The sequence below is a fragment of the Phocoena phocoena genome, chromosome 3 (genome assembly GCF_963924675.1).
Source record: "Phocoena phocoena chromosome 3, mPhoPho1.1, whole genome shotgun sequence".
Classification (NCBI taxonomy): Eukaryota; Metazoa; Chordata; class Mammalia; order Artiodactyla; family Phocoenidae; genus Phocoena; species Phocoena phocoena.
The window spans coordinates 67123275-67142976 of NC_089221.1; positions in this window are offsets into that span (position 1 = coordinate 67123275).

Sequence of the window (19702 nt, forward strand, 5' to 3'; positions counted from 1 at the left end):
GGGGAGTGTCATCCTGGCAGGTCATCCATCATGGGAGCATTCAGGACATAGCCGCTGGTGTACTCATTTACAGATGCTGACTGAGAAGCAGCTCAAATTAGAGTTCGATGAAAAATAGCTTGCTAAAGGACAAGGGAAATATTTCCCATTTACTTTTCCAATATGTGGGGCTAGGTATGGGGACCTTGCGTTCTGAGCAGAAGGCTGCTAATTTCTCACATGATCTTTATCAAGAAGTACAAAACCAGTGAGCAGCAGGCAGCCAGAGGAATGCATCTCAGGTGGCTTGTGAATTACACAGCCAGATGGCCTCAGCTGCCCAAGGACTGTTCCAAAGTCATACACATTCTTTATTCATTAATTTAAAATTTTGCTTAACATTTTTATAGGCATAAGTCTTTTCTGCAAGGGGAAAAATCCATTCCAATGAGAAGAAAAAGAGTAAATTTGGACATTATTTGTTTCATAGGAAAGACAGTCCTATATTTACAGAAAAAGAAAACAGTAAATGCTAAGATAATATATGTGTTCAAAATACATTCACAACGTGTTTATGCATCTCATTTATCAAAACTATTTAAGTCTTACCATTATTTCCCTCTTGCTAAGATCCTATACCTTATTAGTAGCAGATGGAGCCCTGTAGACTAAATGTTCGGTTTTAAATATAACATGAAGCTTATTGCATAGAACTGCTTTCCTTTTCCTCTTTTAGTTTACTTCTTTTTCTTAATCCTAAATGATCCTGATATTGTATTTTTAGTCAGTTGGACTCTTTACCAGTTTTATACAGAAAAAGGTATTGAGTTGGATCTCAGGCTGAAAATTTGATAGTTGGAAGTAAAAGAAAGGATTTAAGGAACCATGGTCAACACCAGAAAAACTTTAAGTTAAATATAGACAAGAAGATCATAAAATAATGGCTGTAACTAGATAATGTTTCTTTTTTTCAAAATCCTCACCCTCAGGAATGCCCTGGCCATCCAGCAGTTAAGACTCCGTGCTCTCACTGCTGAGGGCCCAGTTTCGATCCCTGGTTGGGGAACTAAAATCCCACAAGCTGCGGGGCACAGCCAAAAACAAACAAACAAACAAAACAAACAAAACAAAAAACCCAGCTTGATGCTTATCACCATAGTATAATTTCTGAAGCAACTGTCATGGATATATTATGGAAGGGCAAAGGAAAATGAATCAGATCTTTTTTTGCATTTATGTGTCTACTCATTCGATCAACGTGTTCTTCCCTCTGTTTGGCATAATCTGAAAGTGGTACTTTTGAAATTATTAACACAGCACAGATGGCCTGCTCTCATCAGTAGGGCCTCTACACAATCCATGAACAGACCATGTCTGTTCCACTTCCAAGAGGTTCATTCTGAATCTCTCTCTTCACCTGTCCCTGTTTCTGCCCTCCAGGGTAGCACACAGCTCTCTCTCACTAAGCCTTTTCTGGGGAGCCCAGTCTTCCCCTGCCTCAGAAAAAGTGTAGCATTTAATTACATGTTGCTTAGTCCTTTGCTTTGTTCCTCTTTGGTGTGAGTCTCTGCAGCACCTAGACCGTGGGTCCCTTGAAGATAGGGAACATGGCATCTGCATCCCTCAGCACAGAACGGGGCATCAGCTCTCAACAGGAACTCATTGATTCAGAGCCTGCTTTCTGCTACTTTACTTTTATTATTTAATTGGGTGAGATTCTTCAGGGCATAAACTATACCCTTGAAACCAAGGCACCCTTGGGACTATATTACCTTAAGGCACACGGGCCTTATTTATTTACTGTTTCAATATACTGAGTTAGCTGTACTATCAATCACACCATCTGACAGTCTTAAAAAATGCAACGCTTCTTCTACATTTTTTGGCTTTGCTCCTTATGACCTTTTTGAAGCAGTGGAGAGAGACTAGGGAAGGGGGGTGCATGTCATGCTCTGTCAGCTTCTAGAACCTCAATTAGAAAACTCAAGGAGAACAAGAATTCCTTTTGTCATATACTTTTATTTTTTTGAATAATAAAGAAGTACCTTCCTATAAGTATAGAAAGTCCTAGTATTTCTTTTCACTCTTACAATTAGAGGCATGGAATGAGCAGGTGATGCTTCCCTTAGGGTGGCATTTGTCCAGGTGGATCTGTGGCTATGCTCCTGCTTTCTCTTTTCATTTAGAAGCCATCTGGTTCTAGTGCATCTGAGATGGCACGGGTGAGTGTTTGGGGGCTTGTTTAGGGGTGAGTCCTCAGGAACTCTCAGCCAAAGGACATTTCCAATGAAGTGTTCTAAATAGCACTTCCCTGGCCATCAGGTTTTCTGGGAGCTCTGGATTCGGAGGATGAATCTAGGGGCAATGAGCTGAAAGTAAGAGTAAGAGGGACAAATTAATCCCAGGACAGAACCGCTACAAAAACAGCCAACCTAAAGAGGTATACAAATTTTAGATGTATCCAGGTTAGTGTTGAAATACCCATTGTTTGAAGGGTGTCTGAGCAGAGAAAAAAAAAAAAAAAAAGGTCAAACCTATCTTATGTAAGGAAAACAGAAAGCTGGGTCCAGCCCAGGAGCAAGGGACTGCTAGGAACTTTGTGAAGAAACTAGGACAGTGGCCACTTTGGCTGAACTAGGACAGACCCTGGTCCTAGCAGAAATCTTGGGTGAAAACCCAAGACTTGGGTAAAAGATTCATTAGGTAAATCAGACTACACACGAAGGGATCTGCAGTCTTATGCCCTTACAAGTACTCTGAATGCTAAATGTATCCTGAAACTGGGTGGGGCATCTGGCAGACAGGATCCCTGACATTCTTTGCTGGATTGTGGGAGCTCTCAAGCTACTATGTGACATGACTCTGATTGCCTCAGGGTCCTGCACTCCACACACCTTTATTACTGGCCTCAGGGCAGGACAAGTGTTGGCCGGAATTCTTATAAAGACTCCTGAGAATTCAGGTCAGTTTGACTTTCAGTTGAAATGGCACTAGGGTGGCCCCAGACTCTTGGGCCCAACCTTGTTCTTGGGTCTGCCCTAGAGTGAACCCAAACCCTCAGTGCCTGAATTACTTGAATGGGTCCTCTGGCTTTCAAGACCACAAGGGCCCTCTCTAGGCAAGAGCAGACTCCAGGATTAGCCCAAGCAAAATGTATTTCTTTGGAATCCATCTAGGATGGAAATAGCCTTCCCAGGTTTGCAGCTGTGTGTGGTACAGCACTGCTCAACCCAGCACATTCTCCCTAACGTATGACTTAAGAGCGAGGGTGGCGCTAGGGTGGAGGCTGAGGGGAGAGGTTTCTCAGAAATGTCAGTTTCACAAAGCAGCTCTTTTTCTCAGTTGAACAACTTTGAGCCCACTGCTTTCATTTCCCTCGAATATCTATCAGGGCTTTGTAACTTATGAGCAAACAAACTGAAACAGAAAGCCATTTTTAAAGTTAGTTTTATATTTGGTACAGGATTAGAAACTGGGCTCTGTTCACACACCAGCTATAGCCTGTAGCACAGAAAGTGTGCCTGCTCTTCCAACCCATTGCAGTGATGTTCGGTTGGAAGGGGATTAAGGATAAGAAAAGTAAAAAAAAAAAAGGTCAGTTTCTATTGGTAGGTAATTCTCAGTGTCCCCTCTCAGAATCTCAATTACTTCTTTCTTATTTTCTTTTCCATGTGTCTCATGGCCTTACGACTCGTTGGAAACACTAACGTCCTATGTTCTCATCAATGGCCATGGATCGTAGCGCCACACACTCACATTTTACTGCAGTGTCCTGAGCTGCCCAGTCACCTCATACTAAATTTAGGATTTAAATAAATAGAGTATTTTCGTTGCAGCACTACTAGAAAGCAGCTGTAATAAGGATAAATGATTCTGCTGTTTTTGTATTGCTGTAATGGGAAGCATAATTTTGAGAGTTACTTTTTTTTTTATTCCAAGATATTTTATGGGAAAATAAAATACTTTCCCACTGTAGCAGTGGCAGACTAGCCCCTCAGATAAATGAATTCCTTAGTTAATTTTTTTAAACTAAGCAAATAGAGAGAGAAACTAATTCTTTTCTTGAGCGATTCTGAGTAAATTAATTGTATATCCAGATCTAGACTCCAAACCAGAAGTCCCAAGTTGAAACAGTGGTCATCCTCTCAGCCTCTTTAGAGGCTGGTGTCTGGTGTTATTCTCTAATGATTCATACGGATGCATCTTGCTCCCCAACAAGTACCTTGAGGAGAAGGATGGATGTTAGTCTTCCTCAGACTCTCTCATAGCACCTGCCATGGACCTGGGCACACAGTGAAGCCATCAAGAAATCTTTGCTAAAGGGATGTGCCCTGTTGGCCTAAGATGATAAAACAGACAGTTCTTTTACCAGCAGAGTGGGCTTATTCAGTAACAGAAAAGAATCGCAATTCGAGAAACGCAGGTTAAGGCGAACCACAGGCAAGTCCAGAGACCAAAGGAGAGGAATGTTATTTTATAGAGAAGGGGGAGTTGGGAGGAGCTGTTATAAACAAAGAGTCCATTGGAGGAAACTGGGAGTTCAACGTGTAGTGGCGTTTCATTGGCAGAGTTGTGACTGTCTCTCATTGGCTGGGCTGTCGCTGGGCGAAGAGAAATCCTTCCTCCTGCTTTACAGTAAGGTAGTAACCTTCTTGCTGTTGGAGTTGCAAAGGTTCCTCTCTTTGTGTTTGGTCTGTAACTGATCTCAAGTAGCAGGGTGTGAAATATTTCCCTTCTGGTCTCCTGACTCCATTTTGAATGAGGTTTCTGTTTATTAGTTTTCACATCCTTAATATGAAATTGACATTTTAGAATCAAGACTTACTTTAATTTCTTTTCTATGACCTCATCTGGACTTTCTAATTTGGACAGTTTACAATAAAACTTGATTATTTTGGAGAATAATAAAAAAAGGCTTACTTTAAAAATTTTTTGAACATATACAAGTACAAAATATAAAAACTGCTACAAAATATAAACTTAAAAGGTAAGGCTGCTTATTACCTCTATCTTCTAGTCACCCAGTTTTCTTCTAAGAGGCAAACAGAGGCCTCCTGTGTAACTCTCTAAAAATACTACATTCATTTACAAACTCACACACAGAGAAATATATACGTACATTATCAAATTCTAGCAAAATATGTACACTGTCCTGCAATTGATTTTTTTTTTTTTTTTTTTAACCTAACAGTATATTCGGGAGAATTTTCTGTCAACACATAGAAAGCTAATGCATTCTTTTTAAGAGCTGCATAGGATATATTCTATGGTTGTATATTTTCCCAGACTTTTCACTATTATCAATTACATAGCAAGAATATCTTTGTATATATGTCATTTTATAAATGGGTAAGTATAGCTAAACGATAAATACCTAGAAATAGAACTGTTGCATAAAGGCATTGACAAATTGCTTTGAGCCAACTTTCTCTCCAGCCAACTTACAATGCATGTAGTGACTGTCTCCTTGACATGTCCTGTGATACCCAAGTAAAGAAAGTCACATTATTAATGGCAAATGCTTACATAGCACTCAGCCTGCACCAGGCTCTGGTTCATGTGCTTTACATATATTAGCTCAAACAAGACTCACTACAGTCTTGTGAGGGAGGTACTCTCATCATCTCCAATATACAGATGAGACATTTTGCCTCAGGTCACCCAGATAGTAAATAGTAGATGACAGCTGAGCCCAGGCTGTCTGGCTCCAGGAGTCAGTTCTTGTAAGTATGACCCTAAACTGCGCTAAATCATGACACTTTTTTTTTTTTTTTTTTTTTTGCGGTACACAGGCCTCTCCCTGTTGTGGCCTCTCCCGTTGCGGAGCACAGGCTCCGGACGCACAGGCTCAGCGGCCATGGCTCACGGGCCCAGCCGCTCCGCGGCATGTGGGATCTTCCCGGACCGGGGCACGAACCCGTGTCCCCTGCATCGGCAGGCGGACTCCCAACCACTGTGCCACCAGGGAAGCCCAATCGTGACAATTTTTAAAAAATATTCTGTATGAGATATAAAAAGAATTTCTCAAGAAATAAAAGTTCAACTGTTGAATAATCATTGCATCAGACTCTACCATTGTATCCTCCTTGTTGCAATCTTCCACAGCACCCTGAGTCCCTCCCCAGCATTTCTTGAAAGCATTAGTTCCTGGTTCGCTAGTACATTTTGTTCATAATTTGGCAGAATATCAATACGCATGTAGATGAAACTTGCATTGCCCTGGCTTATCAGTTTCTCAGTCTCCTCTCCCTCAGTTACCTTACCTTTCACCTTACCTCAGCTCTTTTTCCTGCTATCATAACCAGGATCTAGATCTTATCATCAATAACTGCATCTCATTTATAATGTCACTTTCAAGCATCCTACCTTCAGACCAACAGTTCCAGTGTTCCTACTCACTTCCTCTAATACCCCTACTCCACCAGCTCAGTGACCTTACTGAGGTCTACATTCTATTGACACTGTGAACAGAGAAAGAACAAAGAGCATCGCTCATCACCCAGTTATATCAGAGTTAAATCATAACCTATGGCAGTTGCTCACCAGCAGTGTACCATGAAAGGAATTCAGGATGAAAAACAGGATAAGGCACTCTCTGTTTTGGATAAACAGCCCCTAGATAGTGAAAAGCACTAAAATCATTAACTTGATTTTATACATACACAGAAAAGCACTAAAATCATTAACTTGAGATATCTGTTCTTATATGCTTGACTACATGTATTTCCTAGCCAAAAAAAAATCATATATATGCTAGCTTCTCCCCTACCTCTTTGGACCAGTTCCTCAGAGCTGTCTCCTGGGCTGTAGTCCTCAGTAAGACCCTGAAAGAAAACTTAAACTCATAACTCTTATGTTGTGTGTTTTTCTTTAAGTCAACAATACTGTCATTTTTTCCACTGTCATCCCCACATTGGTGCCCTCACTTTTCCCATACACAGTAGCTTATCTTTCACAGTTCATTGCTGTAATCAATTTTACCTAGAATGTTGCATACCCTGAAAAATCTCTCTGCTCCTTTGCCCCCTTTCCATATATTCTTAAAACAGCAGCTGACTCTATTAAAATGTAAGTTAGATTAAGTTACATGTTAGTCTAAAACCCTCCAATGTCCTTCCATTTCACTCAGGAAAAAGGCTAAGTATTTTAAATGGTTTATAAGGCTGTATACAGCCTCTCTGGCTGTTTCATACCACTCTACTTAAGCCATGTGTTTCCACCCGAAGTCTTTGTATTTGCTTTGTGACTCTGCCTGGAATATTTTTCTTCCAGATATCCACAAGGCTCTCTCTCTCACTTGCATGATCCCAAGAAAAATAGTGTTGCAAGTATGATAATTTCAGTCACAAAAATCAAGTGTGCAAATGTTAATTTTGTTCCTTTTTTTTTTTTTACTACTGAGCTCAACATAGTGTATTTCCCTTCATTAACTGAACTTTCAATCAAGCTTTAATCACTTACTGTTAAAACTTGGTGTTAAATTATGTCTCTCACACTCTTTCTCATGAGCTTTTCCTCATAGGTGATACAAATTCCTGGTTTTGGAGAGGTTTACTTAAGAGATATGACATGGAAATGGGGATACATTTGTTCCAGAGCAACAGGCTCTGTCAAGACTAATTTTTGCTTGAAGTGTATACTTTGTATTTGTTTGCAGCTTTGTTTGCAATAACAAAGAACTGGAAACAACTTCAGTATTCCATAAGTGGAAGATAGTGCTTGGCACACTTATACAGGGAAATGCTGTTTAGCCATTAAAAAGTAATGAAAGTGTATCTGAAAATGCTGATTTGGAAAGATCATCAAACTAAGTGAGAAAGCCATATAGAGAAAAAAGATATAAAACAGTGTATACAGTGTAGTTCCTGTATATTTTCTCTAGATATAGGTGAATAATAGAGTTATAGTTAGTATAATATAAATAAATAAAAATATTTCTTTTAATATACATAGGCAACCACTAAAAGAGTTCACTCTGGGAAAAGGGAGGCTGAGGAGACAGTTTTCATTCAATTTCTTTTTTTATAGCTTTATTTAAAAACCATGCACATTTAAAAAATTTTTGTATTTAAATTTTAACGTACATTTAATTATTGAACTGAGTCATTTAGCATAAACTTATTTGTTAGTTATTCAGTAAACAACAGATAACTCTTAGAATTTTACTGTGAGCATCGTACCATGCCAGGTGCAGGGGAGGCCACAAAAGAAAAAGAAACAATCACTGACCTAACAACACTTAAGATAAAATAGGAGAAATAAGATTCACAGAAACAATAAGAGAACAGCATAAAAATCATATAATTCAGGCTAATGTCTGTGAAGTGGATGATGGATATTATGTGAACTGAGACAAGGAGAAGACAATTTGCCAGGTATCATCAGGTAAAAAATATATAATTTGAATTTGGCGTTGAAAGAAATGTAAGGATTAGATTAGGGGAAAGAAGTGGAGAAGATAATCTAAGAAGGAGTAACATACATGAGGCAGCTTTAGTAAGCTCATGGGTAACAAACCAGCAAGGTCAAAATGTTTTAGGACAGTGGATTGGCATGAGCACAAGAAGTGATAGAAATGGGTAGAGACTGGGGAGGAAATAAGTTTGAAGACTAACATAGAAGTCAAAGCCTGAGTGTTTCAGTCTAAAGTGGAAGAATAAAATTTGGAAGCAAAGAAAAGGGTGAATTCAAAATATGCTGGAAAAGAAAAAACACTCTTACGTTGAGCCTGATTCAATGTAAGCACTGTGAGATAATTTTCAGAAAATAAATGTTTCAGAAAAAAAGTTTCTACTTCCTTTGGGTACATCTTGATATATATTGATATACTATCATGTCTATCCAATTAAGAGCTGAAGAATAGAAAAAACAGTTTTATAAAATGTCTGTTGATATATTACAAGTAACTATAAATCTGTTTAATAAACCTGAATGTAAATTCAAAGCTCAAAAGAGATAAAATAAAAACATAATGTGTTAAGAATAACCTAGATGCAAAATTTAGATATAACAGAAAATATTGAGAAACTAGGCAGATGGAATGAGAAAAATAAAAATACACTGCTAACTCATTTTCTCTTGAGGGACTGGAATGTTTTTATGCAACTCTTAATACACCGTTTCGACCTTGACTCCAAACATTGGGAAACAGTGTTGCCTCCCTGCTACTTCCTCTGGATTGGCCCAGCTCTCCAAGGTGGTGGTAAGAGAAGGGAATACAATCCAAGGTCTAGACTGATTAGATTGCCCTGAACCCCTACACAGAACCCCTACAAATGCTTTTGCTCAAGGGACATTTCTTAATAAATAAGGATTCCTTTTAAGTAACAATGCCACAGTAACTAGATGAGGCAACTTGGATATTAAACTACAAGATTTATTACTTAACACCTATTCCAGCCTGGGTCAGAAAGAGTAGTAATAAGTCTGCAATGCTCAGGTCTCTCTTACACTCCTTTTTACAGATGTCACACTCTTTCCCTTCATTGACATAATAATTCTTTGTCTCCATCAAAAACCCTTTCCAAACTCCTCCCAGACTCTCCCCCAATTAGGCACTCTATAGGCCACATGTGCCCCCCCCAATTATTGTTCACTTCATTTGCATGTGGGTTTTCCTATTGTAATTCACTTTCATAAGGTAGGATCCTGTTGTCAGATCAGTAAAATAAAACTTTGATAAGAACCCTTAATGCCACCTGATCTGATCTCTAATACATTCTCACTTGCCCTTCTGTAGTAGGCTGAATAAGGGCCCCTCAAAAATGTCTACTCTGTAGTCCCTGGGACCTGTAAATCTGTGACATTTCATAGCAAAAGGACTGTCTAGGTGTGATAAAGGTAATGGAATTTGAAATGAGGTGACTATCCCTTTGAGTCTAGTCTAATCACATGAGACTTTAAAAGGGGAGAATCTTTCCCAGCTGAAGTCAGACAGACACAGTATGAGAAGGATTCAACCTATCATTACTGACTTTGAAGATTGAGGGAGGGGATTAGAAGCCAAGGAATGGAGGTGGCATGTAGAAGCTGAGAATAGCTCTCAACAGACAGCTAGCAAGGAAACAGAACCTTAGTCCTATAGCTATAAGGAACTGAGTTCTACCAACTGTCTGAACAAGCAAGGAAGATTTTTTCCCCCAGAGCCTCCAGAGAGGATAGCAAGCAGTACCAACACCTTGATTTCAACCTTGTGAGACTCTTAGCAAAGACCAGAGCCCACTGGACTTCTGACGCATAGAAACTGTGAAACTTATAAATTTGTGTTGTGTTAAACTACTCAGTTTCTGGTAATTTGTCACAGCAACAGTAGAAATCAAATATACCTTTGCCGTGTGGTTAAGAGGATGCAGGTTATTCCATGGGTTTTATTTGTCTCTGTTCTTGTTCTTCCCTTTTCCCCTCAATAGCTAGCTGATAAGCACAATTCTTTGATAAGCATAATCTAACTCCTTCAATTGCTTCTGGCAAATTCTGTTGCTTGTCCACCTTTATTGTACAATAGATTCTTTTTCTAATCAATGCATCCCACTCAACATAGAAATTAAATTTTAAATGTAAAAATAATTCATGAATAGGATTTAGAATATGATACGTATGATCTAAAACAACAGGAAATATGAAAAGAGACAAACAAGAATCCATATGGCACAAATTAGAAAAAAAGAAAACATAAAAAAGATAGAAATCATTTAACATGTAAGTGGAAGTAACGCCAAATATTATTACAATTATAAATCTAAAAGGGAGATTAGACTCTAAAACAAAATCCAAATGACATACTTAAAGAAACACAAAAGGGTTAAGTATTAAAGCACTTACAAAAGCATATATAATGCAATCAAGTTAGAAGAAGGCATAGGTTACAACAATAACATCAGACAATGAATTAAAAACAAAAAGCATAAAATAGAATAAAGGTCTTCTTTTTAGATTTTAAACTACATAATTTATGCAAAAGATTTAAGTGATATGTATCATCTATTAAATAAAATTTTATTGAATTATATAAAGCAAAAAGTTGTAAGGAGGAATTGAAAGAAATAAGTTGAAGATTTTAAAATATGTAGAATTTGACAAAAGAATAAAATAATGATGCAGATGCTTTGAATTAAAGAATAAGATTTATTTAAATTACTAAAACGTATGCCTTACAATAGAAATGCAAATTTTTTTCCAGTGCCTATTAATTGGCATGCCAATAAATTCCTGAAAAGAGACATTTTATGAGTCATATTCCTATGCAAAATGCTTTAATTTATATTAGAAACCTGCAGCAATACATTAACATTGAAAATCTAATCACTTAGAAACCTTAAAATAATTTACTTAGCCCCTATTGATTCAAAGCAGAAATACAACTACAATATAGAGTATTTAGAAACCAACAACCATAGGAAAGTATATGGAATCTGGACAAGGGAGTAACTCAGAGGAAAATTCATAGATTAATAACTGTATAGGACTAAATAAAAAAGCAGGACAGAGTTGCACTGAAAAGGATCATAAAATAAGAAAATGAAAAAGATGGTTAGATATGTTATGCTTTTCTAGAAAAATATAAATTACCAAAATTAATTGAAAGAAGATATGACTGAATCAAAAGAGATAGAAGCAATTCTTGCCCCAAAATTGCCTATGTGAAGGGTCTCTTGATCCATTCTAAAAACTATTACTGTGAGTCAAAATGCCATTCTAACAAGAGGATGGGAAAACAATGTGTATATGTAGGTGCAATAGATGGTTTCCGTCCACCATTAGTTCTGGCCGGTATGAGCAGACTGCTCTGACAGAGATGTGTCCCCAAATAATGCACAGTACCCCACCCATAAGAGAATCGTTTTGCTTTAAGAATTCAGCCACCCCTAAAAGGCGTGAACCAGAAAGGCCCTTATACCTAGATGAGTTTGTCCAGTTGCTTTGCTCCGCACGACAAGAGAGGTGAGTCCAAATGGACCATTAATGTGGTTTTGGGAACACGCCCTTGAATGGGCTTTCACTCCTTCCCTGTTTCTTCAGTTCCTCTGACCTTCATTCCATCTCCCTGAATCACTTTCTGAACAATCTCCCACAGTGAAGGCTTTGTTGTAGACTCTGCTTTCTGCAGGACCTGAGTTAAAACGTGAGAGAAAGATGGTGCCATCCTGACAGGAAAGATGAGCTTGTGTTTTACCTGAGTCTAGGTGCTAGAAATGACTGCAGAGTAAAAATGTAAGGACCTAAGTTTATACCGTGTAGACTCGTACTGCTTTGGGTGGATAGAGTGGGTCACAAGATGGAAAGAATATTCTTCACTATTTCACTTTTGCTTTCACTCATTACTATTACATAGTGAGACTAATTTGAAAACCCCTTTACACATCCATAAATAAACTTTTCCTTATGAGAAAACACTCCCCTGCAATTTTTAAGAATAAATCATGCCTGACGTTGTTAATGCTCATGAGCTTTACTGGTCTTTAAATATATGTAATTTTTTTGGAAAGCCTTAGGTTTAGAATAAAAGATTTGAAAAACAAATTTCAGGAAAGTCAGGGATACAATGGCAGAAGCTTTGCATGAAAACCCTTTGGCATTCTTTCAAAAATTTTTAAAACTTATCATTCAGCAAGAGAGTCTGTTTAACACCCTCTGTGCTTTCAGAGAAATTAACACTTCAGCGGATGCCAACGATGCTTTTTTTTTCTCCTTTAAGTGACGGCCTTGCTCAAATTCAAGCTTTAGAGCAAGTTTTCTAAATGCACATCCATAAAACATTTATGGTCTACAATGAACACCTATTGTAGGAAATGTCTAAATTACCGGTTTGGGGAGGGGGAGGAAAAATTAAAAGCAAAGGGATGAAATAGACCAGTGCCTGTGGTTGACATTATCGTTCACTGTTTTTTTCTCTCCTCAGATTAGAGCTTTTTTTACAGCAGGCCATAAATACCTATTTCTATTTTATAATGCACGTGCTACTGCACCATGGGTGACCAAAAGGAGTTGTTCCTGTTGACTGCTACCTGTCCGTCTTGCTGACGCTGCTGGAAATGAACAGGGATACAGACCTGAGACAGGTTATCAGTCCTGGGGAGAGTAATCTGCTCAGAAAATTTAGGGGCTCCATTGCTCTGAGATTGGTCTGGATCTGTACAATTATAAGGTCAATCCCGAGAGAGAAGACCCAGAACCTGGGGAGGAAAAATAAGCACAAAGCTGGAGATAATTTCAAATAGTCAGAAACTGTGGTAAGCGCTGACCTTGAATGATGTTTTAGATAACTGCTTCATTCTTCCTTTCTTCACTGTGAAGAGACTTTGCAATTTTATGGCATAAGTTTTCAAGTCTCCATTTTGGCTATGGGGAAAAGTGTAAGAAATCTGATTAGATTTTACACTCAGATGTACCCTTTTTAGTAAATCTCCCTTGTGGGTCAAAGGAATTATATGTGAACCCTAACTAATTGCTTAGAGGTTAGAGATATCTATTATTAATCACCAAATGAGTCCAGAAATACAACCTATTTTAGGATCCACACTCTATTCTAATTTTCCTTTGGGTGCAGGGAGGGCACACCAATGGCACAAATTAAAATTTTTGTCCCATAGGGAAAACAGTGTCCAAGAACCAAACTGTTTTTCTTTGATCACCCCAAATAATCAGATCTCCAGCTGGTCAGGTTCCAATATGAATTTCCCTCCTAATGCAAAAGCTACAGAGGGGAAGGTGTTCAACATACCCTAGGATAGAGGTGACATTATCCTGCAGGGTAGCATATGCATACCATATCTCTTCTAGACTGCCAGAGAGCACTTTCTAAGAAGGATCTGGTGGCACTTCTAAAGTGCTTTACAATCTGCAATGTATGGGACTTCCTTTTCTTACTGTTTTATATTTACAGCCTAAAATTCTAAACAGCCCGGCAGCTTTCTAGTTAGTTTGATTATCTGGGACAGCCAGATTAAATAATTCAGCTCCCAGCTGGAATATGATTGACCTGAATGACCTGGTTTGGTGGTCTGCAGTTATCCAGTTGATGCACATACTGCCAAATCTCCGCTTCATGGCAGCTTTACAGCGTTTGGAACCACTGCTCTAAGCATCAGTCCCGTGAGACTTAAGCTGGCTCTTGCTGCTAATGAGTCTAGTTACACGTGTTGCCCACTCACAACCTCCTTTACTGCCCAAAATATCCAGTTATAGAAGTAGGTAAAAGACAGTGGGAGAGTTAGGGAATCAGGGTTAGATGGCATTTCAAAGGGTTGTGCAAGGTCATGCCTTCATGGCGAAGGAGGAGCCTGATAATTTCCATTTTCTCCTTGGCCTCACTGGGGACTTGGGTTAAAGTAGCCAGCAGATGCACGTGACATCAGCAGTGACTGAGAGCAAGCTCCTTGTAGGGTTCATTCCTCTTGGGTCGAGCGTTTCTCAGGAATCCTATGAGAGTTTTCACTTGCAGAGTTCTGGGGAAACAGCAGGGCTGCCCGAGAGCCCCACCCTCCTGGCATATACTGGTTGGCAAGACTGCCAACCTGAGTGGCCCTGAGCCCAGGCTGAGTGGCCAAAGCCACCCAGCCTGGCTGTGGAGACAGGCAGAGTCTGCAGCTCAGCAAAGCCCTGGTTCCAGACATTTTTGGTCATAGATTTAATTTCTACTTTCAAAAATAGCCCTGAAGCAAGCAGTGAGCAGTCCATAAGAGATCTTTTGTGTCTTTTTCCCCCTGCTTCTATATTATCCGCATCTAATTAAGAGGCATTTTTTCCCATGGGCTTACTTTCAAGTAGAACACTCAGTAGGGAAGTAAAGTTACGATACAAAATTGTTCTGAAAACCAAATCGGAGGAATCAAGTCACAAGATGAGCTTTTACCTCAAGAATTTTCCTCATCACCACCCTTGATGCTGGAAACCACCCAGGCACACACCACATGAAGAAGCGTATTTATAAAGATTGAACTGTCACTCTAACTTAAACATCAAAAATGAATGTGCATAGCAGCCGCATAGCACTCGGGAGATCGGCTCGGTGCTTTGTGACCACCTAGAGGGGTGGGATAGGGAGGGTGGGAGGGAGACACAAGAGGGAGGAGATATGGGGATACATGTATACGTATAGCTGATTCACTTTGTTATACAGCAGAAACTAACACACCATTGTAAAGCAATATACTCCAATAAAGATGTAAAAAAAAAAAATGTGCAGTGCTAAGTGATTTTAATATTATAACCAAGGTAAAAACCATCTAATATCTTTATCTAAAATATAACAGAAATAGGCATACATGTGTATAAGTGTATGAAGAAAAGCAATATGTAAAATATTGAAACAGGATAAAAAAATTATCTTAAATTGCAGCCAAACTTGAATTACATGTTAGAAACTTTCTAAATGGAATGTTTTACCGAGGAGAAAGAGTGGTTGTCAGAAGATTTTTTAGGTAAGGTTTTATTTTTATTTATTTAAAAAATCTCAGAACATCTTGTTTATATAGAAGCGGAGGTAGGAACTAAATGATTTTTAGGAGCCCTTGTAAATCTATAATTCAATAGTCTCTGTCCTGATAAGTCCGCCTGCCATGTGTAGCTGGGGCACTAAAACACAGAAGGGCATGCTAGTCTCTTACTACTCTTTATTACCTCTAAAGATATTCACTTTCTAAATATTAAGAAAGTCCTTCTTGGACCCATTCAAGGGCATTCAGTAGAAAGTACTTAAGTTCAAAGTGGTACCAAGAATCGGCAGTTATGGCCACACTATAGTGGCACGCTAGGGTATACACGTCCTGGATTTCACTATAATTATCTTTTCTTTTTCTCCCCATCCTCCCTCCCCGATCCAGTCTGAAAGCAATTTTGCAACCCCATCATCCTTAGGATAGTCATTATTGACAGGAATTTGGATTTCAAGTCTTGAAAGGATTCTTGAATTGTTAAACAAGGAGAAGAAGAATGTTGTTTGGTGTAGGAGGGGAGGGGATTCTAAACACCTGAATATGTCAGAAAGCCAGCGGTGTCTTTAAGATGCCCATTGTGAAAGCCCCTGGGAGTGGGAATTGCCTAGTAATTATCACTCCAATGAAAGGCTTTGGGAAAGATGACCTAAGTAGTCCCAGACATAATTCTCTTTCGGACTGGCATATCTGTCTCTTCCATCGGGTTCCAAATAGGCCTTGTCCCTGGTGTAAGAGTGCCAGCTCTCTGTGGTATATCAATAACTACCTAATTTTTTGAATTCTTCTTACCCATCTCTGTGTTTTCCACAGACCTCTGGAATGTGGGTCAACATGGCATCAATTATATATACTCGCAGAGACTCAGTAGCTTCCTGAACTTCATTTTCATCTTACTCAATGATTTTGGCAAAAGACAAAGAAAATAAAAGTTCATGAAAACAGGGAAAGCCTGGGCTTTTCTTTTCTTATCTGTCCAGAGATACTGTGAACTAACGTTAGATACAGAACAGGGCACTGTTATTTAATGTTCAATCTAGAATACGCCAGAACACTCCTCAAAATACAGAAACTCATTTTCATTGGACTGTTATTTTATCAAAATTAGACTAAATGAGACTGTCAGAAGCTCCGCATTCTCCTAGTAATTGCATATGCCATCTGTACTGTGATTCTTAGCAACGGGTTGTTATTATTAAGCATAGGGTATGTTAAATGCCAGGAGTGTCCCCATATTCTATGGATATTTTTTAAAAGATATGCTTTCCATTCTGACTGTCAAATAAATAGGGAAACAGAAATTATATAAGAACATAGCCCAAACCAAGCAAAAGTTACATTAACCTTCCTAAACTGTCATTGCTCTTCGTGTTTGAAACACTCATATTCAAGTATATTCCTTTTGCTATTTTATAATCAGATGGGCTCTCATAGGTGAGATTCCTAGGGGTGGGTACCATTGCTGATATGTGTAAGTATTCTCGGTGTGAACTGGACCCAAAGTACAACTCTGTAAGCTTACATTCCCCTGGGGATAAGATGAGGTGTTTGCTACCAACACTTGGAGTGTGTGTCACTGTCCTCTCCAAGTTACTCCCCTGGGCCAGCTTCAGGCAAAGATGTGAAGCAAGTAAAATGTGCTTTCGGTGCTCTAAGCCATCTCATTTTTATTCTTCTGCATTCGTCAGCATTCACTCCCCTTAGTTTCTTAGCCTTGTCAGAATCTACTCTCAGAAAGAGAGCTCCTTGAAATCCTTTTAAGTCTTGGTATGAAATTCTTTGTGTCACCTCTCCCAGGGCGACTTGTATGGTAGTTTCTAATGCTAACTATAGAATGAAATGCTCTTCCCCTTCTGAGAAATTCCATGCGTTATTGGGCAGGTTAGGAAGAGATTCTGGAGGGACACCAAAGAAAGCCTTCTCATCACTGTGATGCATACCTTGAGTTCACACACACACACACACACACACACACACACACACACACACACAGCGTGTAAGAAAACATTAACAGTCATCATCTCTCCAGCATATGTTAGGAGGCATAGTAACAATCATTTGTATGTTTCTCACCAAATTCTGTAACGTTAGTAAGTAAAACTCAAGTGAGGGGTCAAGTGATTTTGTCAAGATTACACAACTATTCCATACAAGATCCAGAATAAAAAAAGCTCAGCCAACACCCAGTCTCTTTTCTTTGTATGTTCTAATCTTTTTATTTTTTGAATATTTGAATTTTATTTTATTTATTTTTTTATACATCACGTTCTTATTAGTTATCCATTTTATGTACATCAGTGTATACATGTCAATCCCAATTCCTCACACCACCATCCCCACACCCCCGTGGCTTTCCCCCCTTGGTGTCCATATTTTGTTCTCTACATCTGTGTCTCAATTTCTGCCCTGCAAACTGGTTCAACTGTACCATTTTTCTAGGTTCCACATATACGCATTCATATACGATATTTGTTTTTCTCTTTCTGACTTACGTCACTCTGTATGACAGTCTCTAGATCCACGTCTCTACAAATGACCCAATTTCATTCCTTTTTATGGCTGAGTAATATTCCATTGTATATATGTACCACACCTTCTTTATCCATTTGTCTGTCGATGGGCATTTTGGTTGCTTCCGTGACCTGGGTATTGTAAATAGTGCTGCAATGAACATTGGGGTGCATGTGTCTTATTGAATTATGGTTTTCTCTGGGTATATGCCCAGTAGTGGGATTGCTGGGTCATATGGTAATTCTATTTTTAGTTTTTTAAGGAACCTCCATACTGTTCTCCATAGTGGCTGTATCAATTTACATTCCCACCAACAGTGCAATAGGGTTCCCTTTTCTCCACACCCTCTCCAGCATTTGTTGTTTGTAGATTTTCTGATGATGCCCATTCTAACTGGTGTGAGGTGATACCTCATTGTAGTTTTGATTTGCATTTCTCTAATAATTAGTGATGTTGAGCAGCTTTTCATGTGCCTCTTGGTCATCTGTATGTCCTCTTTGGAGAAATGTCTATTTAGGTCTTCTGCCCATTTTTTGATTGGGTTTTTTGTCTTTTTAATATTGAGCTGTATGAGCTGTTTATATATTTTGGAGATGATTCCTTTGTCCGTTGATTCAATTGCAAATATTTTCTCACATTCTGAGGGGTGTCTTTTCATCTTGTTTGTAGTTTCCTTTGCTGTGCAAAAACTTTTAAGTTTCATTAGGTCCCATTTGTTTATGTTTGTTTTTATTTCCATTACTCTAGGAGGTGGATCAAAAAAGATCTTGCTGAGATTTATGTCAAGGAGTGTTCTTCCTATGTTTTTCTCTAAGAGTTGTATAGTGTCCAGTCTTACATTTAGGTATCTAATCTATTATGAGTTTGTTTTTGTGTGTGGTGTTAGGGAGTGTTCTAATTTCATTGTTTAAAATGTAGCTGTCCAGTTTTCTCAGAACCACTTATTGAAGAGACTGTCTTTTCTCCATTGTATATCCTTGCCTCCTTTGTCATAGATTGGTTGACCATAGGTGTATGGGCTTATCTCTGGACTTTCTATCCTGTTCCATTGATCTGTATTTCTGTTTTTTGTGCCAGTATTGATTACTGTCTTGATTACTGTAGCTTTGTAGTATACTCTGAAGTCAGGGAGTCTGATTCCTCCAGCTCCGTTTTTTTCCCCTCAAGACTGCTTTGGCTATTCGGGGTCTTTTGTGTCTCCATACAAATTTTAAGATTTTTTGTTCTGTAAAAAATGCCATTGGTAGTTTGATAGGGATAGCACTGAATCTGTAGATTGCTTTGGGTAGTATAATCATTTTCACAATATTAATTCTTCCAATCCAAGAACGTGGTATATCTCTCCATCTGTTTGTATCATCTTTAATTTCTTTCATCGGTGTCTTATAGTTTTCTGCACACAGGTCTTTTCTCTCCCTAGGTAGGTTTATTCCTAGGTATTTTATTCTTTTTGTTGCAGTGGTAAATGGGAGTGTTTCCTTAATTTCTCTTTCAGATTTTTCATCATTAGTGTATAGGAATGCAAGAGATTTCTGTGCATTAATTTTATATCCTGCGACTTTACCAAATTCATTGACTAGCTCTAATAGTTTTCTGGTGGCATCTTTAGGATTCTCTATGTATAGTATCATGTCATCTGCAAACAATGACAGTTTTACTTCTTTTCCAATTTGTGTTCCTTTTATTTCTTTTTCTTCTCTGATTGCCGTGGCTACGACTTCCAACACTGTGTTGAATATAATAGTGGAGAGAGTGGACATCCTTGTCTTGTTCCTGATCTC